Below are 15,149 nucleotides of genomic sequence, written 5' to 3' on the forward strand. Positions count from 1 at the left end.
CTGGTTTGTCCTACAAGGGGTTGGGCCTACTTATCCCAAAGACAACATTAAAATGAAAACATGTTGTCCTTGACCCCAAATATGTCTAGGGTGCCAGGCTATTTGGAATTCCACACCCCTGGGGGGGTGGGAGCACCATCCAACTGCGAAAAACTCCTTGAGATCCCTCTAGGATATGGGCCAATGTATCCTGTAGGAATTAGCAAGGGAGCTTGTCATCCTGGGGTGAGCCAAAAAATGGCAAAAAAATTGGATTCCTTCCAGGAACTGAATTTACTGAGGATAGACTTTGGGCATGTGCAATGTAGCCTCTGCTGTGCACCTCCTAATCAGCATGAGAAGCTGTTTGCGTTGCTTGGCTCGTTAGTTCACGTAATGCGAATAGCAAGTACCGCTCACAGTGCTGCCAGAAACTTATCTCAATATATAAGGCAGTATCACACAGACATGTAGATGCACTCCCCAAAAGGATGCTCATGTGCCTGGCACAAAATGCTCACCAGCCTCTATTTGAAAGTATAAACCCTGTCGGACAGCCCCACTAGGGACCAGACCTCTGGCCCCATAAAGTAAAGAGCAAAAGGATGCATGAGAATGGAGGAGACTCTGATGATGAGTTGGGGGCGCACCAGACTATGGCACACTTCATTGGAACAGCTGCCTAATGATCCTGACATCAATATGGTGGGGAAGGAGGGCAGTGCGTCTACTTCGGGCATGCTGAATCTGGAACATCATCTAGACACACGCTCCTCAAAATAGGTGGCTGGAGAAAAGGTGGCCTCTTGAGAAGGAAAGGAGGAACTGCTTAAAGGCACAATGTCCTTGTCCATTCTTGGACAGTAAGGTGGGCCTCACACCAGAGATAGATGCCAAGATGTTATGTTAAATCAACTTATAAAGCACATAGCTGCCCCAAAATGGGCTTCCCAGCGCTAGCCACCTGACTAAAGTACTACATCAAAGTAGCTAAGGGAAAGAAGCTCCTAACTGCTGAAGAGCCAAGTTCTGAGCTTTGCCCTAAAATCAAAGTGATTCTGCATATTGATTAGCTCGAGAGGCAACCTGTTCCAAAGGGCTGGACCGAATACTTAAAAGGAGCTGGCGCCAGCCCGTCTCCTGTGGAACCGAAGAGTAACTGCCAAGTTAAGATCAGCCAAGCAAAGTGCTCTGGTTGGAAGATAAGATCACAAAAGATCAAACAGGATGGGAGCACATTGTGTGTTCATGATTCTGTGTGCCATGCTGAGGGCTTTGAATTGAATTCCCCTTTCCAACGGAAGCCAAAAGAGCTTGCGAAGGAGCAGAACTTCAGGAGGGAATTCAGCAATCTGGTTGCCGCATTTTGGACCAAGTGTAACCTCTTTAGGATAGATTTAATGCAACCCAGATAGAGGCTGTTATAGTAGTCTAGGAGGGACAGAATAATAAATTGGGTAATCAGCTAACAAATATGCGGTTGGACTAGGTCGATAATGAGTTTCAGCCTTCTCAGAAGACCAAAACAACAAGTACCTACCAAAGTGGTTACTTCTTTCTCAAGACTAAGTTCATTGCCAGCCATATGCCCAGATTTCTCATCACAGATTTAGGTGCGGGGTGCCTCAGGCAGTGTGGCCCCCACAGATTTCCCCATGACGGTGTTTGTTTGCCAAACAGTAGGTTCTCTGTTTTACTTACATTCAGTTTTAAGCAATTATCATCCATCCAGCTAGCCACTGACAGCATACACCTCTGAAATGTATTAATGTCTTTAGAGAAGTCAGCAGAAAAAGAGACGATAAGTTGGGTATCATCTGCTTATGAAATAACCAAGTCCTCCAAGATGTCATACTATCTCAGTCAGAGGTCTGACATACAAGTTCAACAAACAGTGTGGGGCTCAAAGAGGAACCCTGAGAAACCCCATGTTCCAGAGGTCTTTGAGATGAAGAAAAAGGGGGTTGGGGCGACAACCTAAAAAGAGTGGTGGCTAAGAAAGGATTTGACCCAGAACAACTCTTTGCTCAGAATGCCTATGTCAAAAAGGTGTTGTTACAGCACCTTGTGAGAGATGGTGTCAAAGGTGGCATTCAGATCTAGAAGAATACGAGCTGCAGAGCCACCTTCATCCACCACTTTGTGAAGTGACTCGGTGACAGACAAAAGACTCTGTGCTATGATGGGACCTAAAGCCATTTTGGGAAACATCCAGAATGCCACTGGATTCATAAAACCCTGTTAGTAGTCTATTAACGTGTTTTTCTGCCACCTAAACTAAGAAAGGAAGTAGATAAATACGATGGTAGTTACCAACGCAGGAGAGGGATAACTTTTGCCTGCTTCCACACCCCGGTTACCGTGGTCGAAGACAATGAAAGATTAACTATTTCAAGAAAGCAGGGAAGAAACCAATCCTGCAATTTAAGGATGGTGTCTGGTTTAAGGGGATCATCTAGTGAGCTCAACTCACTGAGGTACATAGAGCAAAGAAGGAGGATCCAGAAGGGATAATTTATTGAGGACTGGCCAAGATAAAGCCTCATCTTGACACTCGCGAGTGAGATCAGTACCGGTAATAGTATTAGGCTGAAACTGGGCATAAATGTCATTGATCTTTTCCACACGAAAATCTGCTGTTCTATTACAGTGATCATCAGAATCCTCTCCTGACTTGGTTAAGGCCAGAGTAGGTAAAACGTGTGACTACAGAATATATTTCTTTGGCAGGGTTCTTGCTGTTTGAAATTTTGGATGAGAATAACTTTGCCCTGGTTTTTCTTAGCAATTTATGATAGGCTTTGACTGCATTCAAGTAAAGTGCCTTTGCCCCAGTGTCATACGATTTTCTCCACTTGCACTCAATTGTCTTACAGCGTTTTTTTTGTCAGTGATCAATGTTTCATTACACCAAGGAGCAGAGGGCTGACTCCTGATCTTTACCTGGTGGAACGGTATAACCTTATCTAGGGGCAAAATCATCCATTCCTTCATGTTCATATCAACAGAGTCAACATTTGAAAGTAGCTGAGGGGAAAGTGGTCAAGATATATCAGTCAAATTCAGTTATGCTCAATTTAAAATATGGCTTTTTAGAGATAAAGGAGCACATGGCCATGGGTTTAGGTCCAGTTACTTGAAGAGATATAGAAATCAGGTAGTGGTCGGTCGAAGCCATAGGTCTTGGTGGGGGGGGGGCTACAAATGATGGAGATTAAAATAAAAACAGGGCTAAAAGGAGGCCCACTAGGTGTGTAGGACTTTCCACTAACGGACACATCTGTAATGATGCTAAATCAGTCATTAGTTCCTGAGCCAGCTCTAATATCATCATGTTGATCAAAGTGAAGATTTAAATCCCCTATGACAGTGACATTTTCAGATTTAAGTGCTGATGAAGTTACTTGATTAACTAAAGAGGATCGGAAAGCTTTACACGGGTCTGTGGGGGTCTATAAATAAGAAGGCCAGAGAGGATATAATTCTTGCTCAAAGTGATTTGAAATAGAGCATTCTCGCAGCCTACGATGGAACCCGGTACTAAGCTATAGCTTACTGAAGTATTACAGATAATGGCTAAACAACCCCCTCTGTATGTTGGTCTATCACATCTAATGATGGTGTTGCTAGGGGTCACTTTCTTTCCATTATGATTGCTAGGAAAATGTACAATCATAAATGTTTACTAGTTTTATGGCTGGAAAGTTGAAAATATTGCAGGTTCCCAGGCATACATCTGTAAACATTTGTTAATTCCCGACATTAGTAAATGTACACAGACTTGCAGCATGTTTGCGACTTTCTTTATGAATGGGGCCTTTTTTTTTTCTTTTTTTAACACATTGTCCATAATTGTTTTATACTGATTCTCCATTCTTATTTTTTGTTTTTTTCTAGTTTATAAATATTTTTTGGGTGCAAACAATTGCCAGTTGTGCTTCCATTCTACTGTACTTATTTGCATATAACAAATAAGCGTTGTGAGAGAATTATGGAAAGCCACAACCTGTTAAAACATATGCACATTTTTACACTGGAATGACAGTAATGCAAGTTGAGTTAACAGTTCACTGTATTTTCTTACAGTGCTTACCCTGATAGTAAATGCTTTCCATGAATGGACTACCTGAAACATTTTACACACATGAATCCCTATCTTGCACTTTGCTTTAGATAATTCTTCTACCCACAACCACACTGTGACAGTGCAAACCCCAAATAATACAACCTTCCTGTCCGGGGGATAGTGGGGAATTAATTGGGATTCACCTTGCTGGTGAAAGCCTGGATACCCAGACTCTCTGGAGTAGGATGTGTAAGGAAACTAAGGTCACCAGGAACATTGGCATTTTACCAATTGTCTATTCTCTGGCGGGCATGAACAGAGCTTGGACAAAAGTGCCATTAAGCTGATAGCACTGGCTCACTGAACAAGAAGCAGGGGCTCGGCTCAAGCTGTCCCAGGTTGCAAAACTTAAGGGCATTTGTCTTGACTTCAACTGAAGGCAGTTGTAGGTCCAAGACCTCAGCTGCTTATTGAATTACCACAGCAAAGAGACCCATTCTTTCCCTTTGGAAGCTGAAGAGAAGATTTAAACACTGCCCACAATGACCTTCTGTAAGTCCATGTAAAGACCTCATGTGCTAGTTGAATTACCACAACAAAGAGAAGCACTCTCTTCTTTTGGGAAACTGATTCAACCCTGCACCAGGGGAGGTATGAAGCCCAATGACCTTCTGTAAGTGCATGTAAATACGGTCTTCATCATAATGGAGGGGATAATTCATCCCCATCCCCATCCCCACCATAGTCATCTCTGAGCGGTAGAAAGCTCGGGTCAGAGTCAAAACGCAGTAGAACCTCTAAAGGCACCTCTGCCTGTGCCTGTGCCTGTGGTAGAAGCAATGGATAAAATTCAAGCTGTATGGAAACTTGGTGTGTTGTACCAGATTCGAAGCTCATCCTCTGTTGGGGTTGAGCCAAAGCTGTTTCAGGTTGGTCATCTAAATTGGTGCCTTCTCTGGCATGGATGAAGGGGTCTCGGACTCGTGATGGATCCAAGGGGTTCAGATGGAGCCAAGGATGGATCTGCTGGCATTAATCTAACTGGGAACCCCTGCAAACTGTTGGGGTCCAAAGGCACATCAATAGGAGCCAGAAGAGTTCCAAAGATACAAAGTATGACCTCCTTAAAGCCCTCATCCTGCTGCAGCGTTGCCAAAGGCCTGACCCACTATGGCATCAACTGTGGGATCAACTTTTCAGTCACAGATAAGGTGCGTAATGGGTTGTCACCTTTATGCCCCTGAGATTTCTCTTTTGATAGAGAGTGGCCAGATGTTTTCCTTTGAAGGACTTTGACTGAAAAGACAAATTCTCACAGGAGTTGATCCCCACCCTCAACTGGAGTGGAACTTAAGAGACGCAAGTAACGTCGTCCTGTGTTCGGCGATATACAGCTTCATGTCACACTTCTGGATCGCCTTTAGGTGTATGTGGGTGCAGCCATCCCACGACATGGCACTGTGCCCCGAACGCAAGCACCAAAACACACACCGTGTGGGTCCATGACCAACATTTGTTTTCTGAAGTCAATGAATGGTTTGAAGCCTGTAGATTTAGAAGGGGACATTGTTCACTTGCACACTAGATTTCACTCTAGGAGTCACTGAAAGATCAACAAAAGAAGGAGCAGAGCTCTGGATCCGCATTTGAAGGGGTGGAAAAAAAGGAACCAATGTTCTGCTCCATCATTTCCAGGGCGGAACTAGCCCTAGGCAGAACTGCACCGTGCCGCCCAATTCTACGCAGGAGCACTGTTATGAAGCGCTTCCAGATCCAGTTTGGCTCCTTGGGAATATTCTAAAGGTGAGGAATATGTGGTTAGAAGTATCTATCAGAACAGGATTATAATCTATGGACAGAATGCAAATGTGTACCTTGAAGTCTACAAAAGACAAGATACAGTCTACATCACCTGAAACACGCAACACACAACAACTCTATTCTACAAAACCAATGCACTCACATCACACCAAGAACTACGCATACTCTGCATAGTGAATTCTAGGGCATGGAATTCAATATGCTCACACCTTGAGTAAGCAAAGCATACAGATATTTAAGAATCCCTGATGGAAGACACAAAAAACTTCAGTATGAACAGAATCAAAAGGTATACTTTTAACCTCTTACGTAACAATCATAAAACTCTGAATGCAAAAGAAATACTAAAATCTCTTCAACACTAGGCAAAGATCACATACAATGTCCTACCTTTAGTAAACCTTCAATGATGCTTCAAAGTTAAACTGTGACCTCATGTTCCCTCAATTGGCTCCCAGTGGTATCAAAGGTCAAACTCAAAATCCTGGGCATCATTCACAAGGCCTACTGAAACTAAGGACCAGGAGTCTTATAAAGTTTGGCTTGTTCACATAAAAAGTAGTAGGACGTACTAAAAGGAACAACCTAACAAGTACATACATGCAATCTTAAGCATCGTGGGACACCATGCATTTAAACTCGGGACACCAGGCACTAACTATAATAAAGGAATTCTACATGCACTGTGATTCTTATACTGTACTTTGACGGATTGTTTTTTTCCTTGTGATTTTATTGTGAAAAAATTGTGATTTATCAATTTTCATGTATATTTCGTGGTTATATTTATTTTAACCGAATAAAGAATTTTGATGATGATGAAGAAATAAAGGAATTCTATAAGTCAAACCTAAAAACATGATACTTTAATGAAAATGTATTTTCTTGCAACAGAAAACATCAAACCTTGTGAAAATCAATATACCCACAAAAGAACAGAGCAGACGACCTACTGCCACACAGGTGTCCAAAATCTTAGCTATAGTCTGGTGCATTACATTCTCAAATTAAAAGATTAACACAGACAAACTGGCATTCAAATCGGTCTCTATTACTAAACAAATGCACTGTCAACAGAGGCCAGCTTTAACACTGATGAATTCCATCAAAGGCAAAAACTAGACCCATACAGGTTAACTTTTCTTCTTTCTACTTCTGTACTGATTTGCCTGATCTGAAAATTTGAAGCACTGGATTACTGATGGTACCAGAGATAAGGGACAATTCCTGAAATGTTCAAGGAGAAGCAAACTTGTGGAGGTGGAAGACATGCTGAGGTGTGCCTCGCCAAAGAAGCTGCAACAACGACAAAGTGATGGATGGAATGCTTGAAATAATCTCAGCCACTGGCAATCCCTCATGCTGAATATCAGCCCATAGTTTTTTGCCCACCATGCCACTTTAGATAAAGGTTCTCTTATCCAAATCAGAACCAACTGCACCCTTCATGGGAACATTCTTCCCCAAACTGTCCCCTTCAGAAGTGACCATAAGCAACCCTAGATTGATTCAACCTACCTCTCATTTCTCAAACAGCTACAACGTCACATGAAAACTTTATTACAAACTTTGAAAAGTAGTGTAGGAAAAATGAATGCAAATAATTTAAAGTTAATAAAAATACACAATTTGAACCAGCTTTGACACTGAAAAAAGAAAAAAGGAACTACTTTTAAAGCACATATGAACAATGTGCACAGGCTTGGTGCAGTCTCTCAAAGTAAGTAAAATGGGCAAACCAACTGCAACATGCTGTGATGGGCAGAAGTAAACAGTGAATGAAACAGTCCAATGGATGATGCCCCCTGCCCAAAGACTCAGCCTATACGTAGATTATGTATGATTGTTTTGGAAAATCAATAGTACGGCAAGGCAGCTAAAGAGGACTCAAAGCCCAGACCTAAAAATGGGTCATTGTTACTGTAGCCTCAGCTAGAGAGGGCAATGGTGGCATACAGGAAACTCATAAGATGCAGCTAAGGCATGGATTAATCATCCTTTGTATCATTATAATAATGTATTCTATATATAATTGAGTAGGAACTAATTTTCAATACAGACATAATCAGCAAAACGTCCATGTAAAGTATGGCACATGGAAAATACTCTTACAGTCATACTCTGTTGTATTTTTTATGAAGTCTTAGCAGAATGTGTGACTCTGTTGTTCCTCCTACTCTCTATTTGTGATTAGATTTAACATGAGATGATGTCCATTTTCTAGAGGCCCAAAGAAATCAACTGCAACTCTCTCTCATGCAAGCGCCGGAAGGTCAGATATTGTCAGGGGATACTGTGTCACTTGGGGGATCAACAGTTACGAACGTGGCATGTTTTGAACTTTCTCTGAACTCATTCATCTAGGCTAGGAATCACACACTGTCTCTCAGGGCTCTTTTGGTGGCTACAATGCCACAATGGCCTTCATGGGCTAGTTCAATGAATTGTTGTCTCCGGCTCTCAGTTATGACAGTTCTCGAGTCTCTCAATATGATACCCTCTTGGGCGATGGCTATATCATCCTGTATGTTTTTGAATTTTTGGAATTCATCATCAGCAAAAGGTTGAATACTTTCCTCCAAGATTGCGCTGTAAGGAGGTCTTTGAGGATGAGCAGGTCTTTATCTGCTTTGGTAGCAGCAATAATCTTTTCAATAGATAGAGCTGCTGGTGTGCTGGACCTCACAATGAAGATACTCTTCAGCCGTTTTGGATGTCGAACTGAGGCGATGTAGCGGCACTCGTGAAAAGTAACCTAATGGGTTTCTGTCTTTCCCCAGCTTGTGTGCAATCATGTAGTCATACTCTTGCAGTCGCAACCCCCACCTCTCAATGCGAGGGGGCATCTTAGCTTTTGGGTTTCCAAAGATAGTGAGCAACGACTGGTGGTCTATGGTGACAATGAAATGTTTCCCATATAAAAACATATGAAAATGTTTGCATGCCCACACTACGCCCAGACTCTCCTTTTCTGGCTGAAAGCAAGCTCACTGTTTCAGAAAGGCTTCTACTGGTATAGGCCACAATGTGTCTCTGAGTGTTCCAGTGGTCATTGTGTTGACCAAGAATTGCCCCCAGCCCCACCGAGCTCGCATCTACTGTGATCTCAGTATGTGACTTGGGGTTAAGATACGCAATTTCAGTTGCATTTTCAATTGCATGCTTTATTTCTTTGAAACTCAGATTGTTTCATGAGACCACTGAAATGGGACATTTTGCTTTGTAAAGTGTCTCAATGGAGCCCTCACTGTAGCAAAGTCACAAATGAACTTTGAGCAATACCTAGCCATGCCTAAGAAGGATTGGAGCATGGTTACATCTTGTGGGGGGCAGGTAGACAATAGTGGTTGTACCTTATCAGGGTCAGGAGTCATTTCCCCTTCGGAAAATATGTGCTCAAATGATTTGAGTTTGGTTTTGTGAAACTCACATTTTGCTGCATTCAGAGTGAGACCTCCATTAGCAAGTAATTGGCAAACTTGTGTACGAGCCTTGTCATGCTCTTTTTGCGTTGCTTTAAGTACCAGTACATCATCACTGTAATTGAAAGCATTTGTAAAAGGTTGAAAAACGTGGTGAATAACATACTGAAATAGCTTCATAACTGAAGATACTCTAAAACTCAGTCTTTTGTATCTGAACAAAACCAACAAGAGTAGAAAAAGTAGTAATGTACCTACAGTTCACTTTCAGCTCAGGTTGATGGTATTCTTTGATCAGGTCAAGACGGGAGGAGATTCTGACTCAGTTCAGCATAATGATCATTTCCGCTATATGGGGAGTAGGTCGTCATTATCTCTTGCTTTGTTGGCCTGGTGCATATCAACACAAAAGCGCACTGCACCTCCATTGTCCTTCTTTGGCACTACATCTATGGGCGAAACCCACAGCGTAGAACCAGTGCAGTGTTCAATGATGACATGCTTCAACACTATTTCTAGTTATTTCTCAGTGGCTGCTTGTAAATGAAATGTGACTCTGCTGTGCCCCTGGGCAACAGGGAAAATGTCCATATTAATATGAAGTGCAGTTTCATCTTCTTGAGCCTTCCTCACCCATGACACAACAATGGGAACTGACTCAGCAGCAGTAGCAAATCTAAGTAAGCATGCACTAGCTAAAGTTTCCTGAAGTACATGAATGGCGCTTGTACTATGTTTTATGTCACAGGGTTGCTGTAAATGACAGTGAACTCTGTACCGGTTAAGAAGCAGCCCATGAGTATAACTTAGTGTTTGACAGAGTAAGGCGTGGCACAGTAGACAGGCTGTTGAACTTCTTTATTGGCAGGTAATCTACACATCACTGTCTATAATGAAGGTTATGGGGCAACCTTTCACCTTTAGTGTAATTTTAGGACAGTGTTCAAATTAATTTTGTTGATTCTTATTTGACTTTTGAACTTCTTTGCAAGCCGCTAATCATACGTGTGCTTGTCGTTCCTTAGTCAATATCATCAACGCACATCTGTCTTCTTCGCTAGTGGTTAATAATGATGTTGAAGAGCCTTTAGAGGATGAATTTGACGTTAATCAACTGTTCTTGGTTTCTATTTGTCGTAACTGATATTTCCTTTTGACCTTGTGGGAGTGGCGCGAATGTTTCTGGAACCTTCTGCCGTCCATTTTCTCTTCTTGCGGTGATGCATTTGGCTTCTCTTTCGCTTTGCAGACCATTATGAAGTGGTTTTCTTTCTGCAACTTTTGCACGTCTGTCCTATGGCTGGACATTTATCTTCACAAGGAAATAAAAACCTACATCAAAAGCATAACTTTTTCTTTTTCTGAGACATTGATTTATGTGCATCTATTTTGTGCTTTTGCCTGCTTTTCATGAGCAACACTGACTTACTATGCAACGTTACTGCTTCCATATCAGCTGCTCGATCTGCTTCTTCTTCTGCCCTTGCAGCCACTAGCATTTTCTCTAAACTGATTGACTCTCTCAACATGCATCTTCTGAAGGAATCAACGACTCTGAGGCACATGGCTTCTTCATTAAAGTCACAGAACTTACAATGTGTGAGAAGTGCACCAAGTATCTCAACAAATTCATCCATCGTTCACCAGCTTGTTGCCTTGCTTGGTTACAGAATTACCTCTTGTAGTCAACATTCAGCATCAGATTGAACTTGGTATCCAACGCTTCTTTATCTTTTGGTATGATGTTGCATCAACTTGTGATACTTTCTTTAGCACTTTTTTCACTCCATCACTGGCAAGGTTTTTCAAATATTTAATGATTTTCTTATCGTCTTCTTCTCCTAATGCATCTATGCAGTCATCAAACATTTTGAACCATGCAGTCCACCTGGCCCCAATGTTCTTCGCAGCACCAAACAAAGATGGTGGCTTTAGGAATTTAGCCACATCGTACTTTGTGCTTTCTTCGGTCGCCATTGAGAGTATGTGCTGTTCAGGCAGCGTTCTTCTCGCACAGCAGGACCGGTAACCTCTGGACACAAAACCCAGTTGCTGGGGCTGGTCGTCTCATGCGATTTTTTAGGTCGTATAGCACTTCACTCATGTGTGCCGGTAAGTATGTTTCTGTTTTCATACCAGGTCATCACTGCCTTTAGCCTTTGCTTCTTATTGATGATGGCTCTGTGTTATGGCGCAGCATCTCTTCTTTCAACCTTACCAATGGGTTCTGGCAGGCTTTTCGAATGTGCTCCTCTGAATGGCCTTCGATGGCTGTGTATGGGCTGGAGTAGTGTTTTGATTCCACAAATGCCAATCGCAGTCCGCTCTGCATAGATTTGGGGCACATGTGGCACCCACAAGCAGTTTGCTGCACCATTGCAAACTCTAATGGAGAGCAGCTTTGTTTCTTCAGGGCATGTATCCCCTCCTTGTTGCCAGATGTAGCGTCGTCCCCAGCTTACGGAGCATGCAAGTGAATACGCCACACACAGGTGTAAAAGACAGCTTTATTCTACAACATACTATTACGCTCTGCATGCATTGCATCCAAACTTTTATAACCACACCTCTTAACAACTCCTATCAGATTACGTAATTCATGTCTGGATTCCACCCAGAACAGCGAGAGCCCTAGCGCGCAAGATATCAAAGACACTACAATAGTCTAACATGAGCTTTGGTGCGTTATTTAAATACCAAATATTTACAATGCTCAGCTCGAAAACGGGCTCTCAGAGCCAGAGCTGACACTTGGCTTGACTCTCTGTTAATTTGTTGGCTCATCCATCTTTAGGTGTCACCCGTGAAATGGAAACTACTTGGTACCTATAATCCTGGTTTTAGAGAAACCTGTCAAAAAAGTTCTATTTTCTGCTAACCTTTGGTATAGCTTTTTATTCCCGAAAGTATATGTTATGTTAGGTATCCCGTTTAAAAGAATGTCCCAAAAGCAGCAGCTATATTCATTCAGAAGTTAAAAATGTTTGGAACAGAAGAATAGTTTCAGAGACGGACTGAACTAAATGTGCTACTGGTGGGTGGGGGGGGAGGGGGAAGAGGGGTGTCTGAAAAACGCCAACGAAACCACACTTGGACCACTCCAGACCTGGTGTAATTCTTAGTTTTTTTTAGTTCAAATCAAAAAAATTAGACACCGGAGTCATATCATCTTGTGGAAAAACATGGCCTCACTTTATTCTTGCATGCACAATTGTGATTCAAATATAGGTTCATAAATCATCATCATGACAGGCCATAAATCAAAACAACAGTGTCCTAAATCGCCCTTAGGATCATCAATCACTGTAACAAGACCATGAATCATCTGCAATTAACTTGACATAAACATACGTCAGATAGGTCCTAAATCATTGTTGTGATATGTCCTTTTATTAAGCCTCTTGGTTGTTCATGCAATCATACATGCTGCTGTTTGAGGGTCAGCAATTCTCTGTTGGTTTGTTTCCGTTTGTGAGGGGGGTAGCTTCTTTTTGCTGTTTAGACTTAGCTCACTACCTTGTCTGTGTATTGTGCCTGGCCGTCCATCCAACCGATCTGGGCTGCGCATGCTGCGCTCTGCTTACGCCCCGTTGGACAAGCTCACCCTGCCGTAAGGCATCCCCAGGTGAGTGGCTACCTTTTTGGGCACACGCCTTGTTGGCGCGCCTCTTTAACCAACCAGATGTCCCCCTTTTATCTGTTCAGCATTGCAAGAGATGCTGTTCTTAGGTGTGGGTGGGTGCTGTTGACCACTGTGCTCTCCCCGCATCAGCGTGTACGATCCTGGGAAGAAAGAAAAAGGTGTGGGCTGCATGCAAGACGTTATTAGCCCCCAACTAGCTCTTGCAGGTTTGCCTACCTGCTTCCCCCATTGGTGGGTTCAAACAATACCTTGGCCCCCACGGGCCCTACCTTTCACGCCAACCCTGGTGCATTTGCTGTTCCTGTTGGGGAGTCATCCCCCTTTGATGAAGCCGCTAGGGTGGCCCAGAAACCAGTCCTTGAGGTCCCCGGCGGATGTTAAGGCACCCTCCTGCAAGGCCCCCTTTGGGGCGGCCTCGGCTGCTAGTTCACTCCATGTCTGTTCACCCAGCGTCAAGAAGCCACAAACATGACACCAAGTGCTGTGCTCAGGCCTGATTAAAGAAGGAAGGTGTCTCGACAGTTTCCCTGGCAGGCACGCCAATAAATCAGCTTCCCTGAGCGATCCTCCCAGCTCTGTCTCAAGAGAGAGCTTTATTTCTCTGGTTCTCGAAAAATACTATGACAATTCAAGGCACCAACGTTTCAGTAGCCTAGGACCCTAGCTTATTTTTGTAACTCTTTAAAGTGCACAGCTCGTTGTGCGGCGACTTCCTAAAAAGGGTCGCGTTAGGAAAATAATATTTTTTTAAAAAGACGATTTTTGTCCAAAAGGGTAACGGACGAAACTGCCGACCGTGAAGCTGGGGGAGCAGGTTCGAGCCTCGACGTCATCTCAACATCCTGTGATTCTGGGCAAATCACTTAATCTCTCCGCGCCAATGCTCATGAACCTTCGGGTCGAGCTCGGGCTATAAATATCTACCGAAACACAGACATATGCTTTATACCACTGTACGCAATAATTTCACAGTAGGCAAAATTGGTCTGACCTGACAGAGGCACAACGTAAACAATGGCTGTTTCTGGCGGCTGCTTGCAGCACTCCGTTTTCAATAGCGTCTGTCAGTTCCAGGCTGCCATTCACTACTCCTACCTCCCCTCTAGGCACGCGCTGCTATCTCCCGAGTGCCGGTTGCGATGGTTCCGCTATCAACAATGACCACTTCCAATAGAATCTACCGTGCTCTGCCCATCGCAGGATTAACCCGCAGTGATCGATGGCCAATGTAGAAATATTATATTGTAACTGCTGTTATACAGCAGTTGACAAATAGGAGCTTGAAAGCAGCCGCCTAGAATAGCTATTTTAACGTTCAATAAAAACATCATCATTTTAACATACGTGATTAAATACACTTTTAAAGCTATTCAATAATAATATTCATTAATTTCTTCAGAGCAACATAGTGACTTACCAGACTAAGTATAAAAACGATCAAAATTGTACGGTAAAGTGCTTGAGGAAAGATCGTGTGTGTTTTTAGCATAATTTTAAATGGGAGAAAGAAAGCATTTTAAAGTTCCAAGATGGCCGTACTGTTCGACGATGTTCAGCAGTGTGTGGCGTCCCTGAGAAAATGTGTATCACCTGATCATTGGCTATCTCCGTAGATCAGTCCCTATTGGATAGCAACTCCGCAGCGTCGCCCAATCGCTTATACAGGGAGCGATGTTGCTCAGTGCTGTTTCGACAGGAGCTGATAAAACTAGCCGTATTCTTATGCCGTATGTCCATTACTTTACTGATCAATATACCCAGCCACGGTGTCTCTAAAGTGATTCAAGGATTCCACTTGGTTACTTTGACCTTTGTTCTGACTACATGGTCTATCAGTTTTATGGCAGCGGATCATAGCTGTAGTGTCCTCCAGACAAATTCTAGTGTTGTCCACCCACACAAGTCAAACAGGATTACTTTAGAAGCCACCCCAGAGTCATTGGATGATCATCCAACTACCTTAGAAGTAATTTTCTCATTATCCAACATCATCAAGCTCTTGAAGTCATCAGCAGAGTTTAGAAACTTGAGCCTGATGATCTGAGAATGAGTGAAAATTACCTGATTACTTTAACTGGGATGTTCCTGATGGTTTCAGGATGACTTTGCAATGAGTATCTGATGACTTGACTTGACTAGACTATTTCTGATGATTTGAGGATTATTTGAAAATGAGTATCTGATTATTTCTGAAGCACTAAATTGCAATGTGGTTTAG

General features: G+C 42.8%; 1 protein-coding gene across 2 annotated transcripts in view; it reads right to left on the reverse strand.

The window, feature by feature from the left end:
* The window catches only part of AHI1 (Abelson helper integration site 1), a 922,284-nt gene extending 907,821 nt beyond the window's left edge, over positions 1 to 14,463 (reverse strand). Inside the window, exon 1 of one of the 2 annotated variants that reach the window (XM_069235204.1) lies at positions 14,349 to 14,463. The gene's annotated coding sequence lies outside the window, so the exon portion shown is untranslated. Of the gene's footprint in view, positions 1 to 13,922; positions 14,095 to 14,348 lie in introns of those variants that run through there. The other variant, XM_069235205.1, reaches the window with a different exon arrangement.
* Between the last annotated feature and the right edge of the window lie 686 nt (positions 14,464 to 15,149).

This window comes from Pleurodeles waltl, chromosome 5, assembly GCF_031143425.1.
Source record: "Pleurodeles waltl isolate 20211129_DDA chromosome 5, aPleWal1.hap1.20221129, whole genome shotgun sequence".
Lineage (NCBI taxonomy): Eukaryota > Metazoa > Chordata > Amphibia > Caudata > Salamandridae > Pleurodeles > Pleurodeles waltl.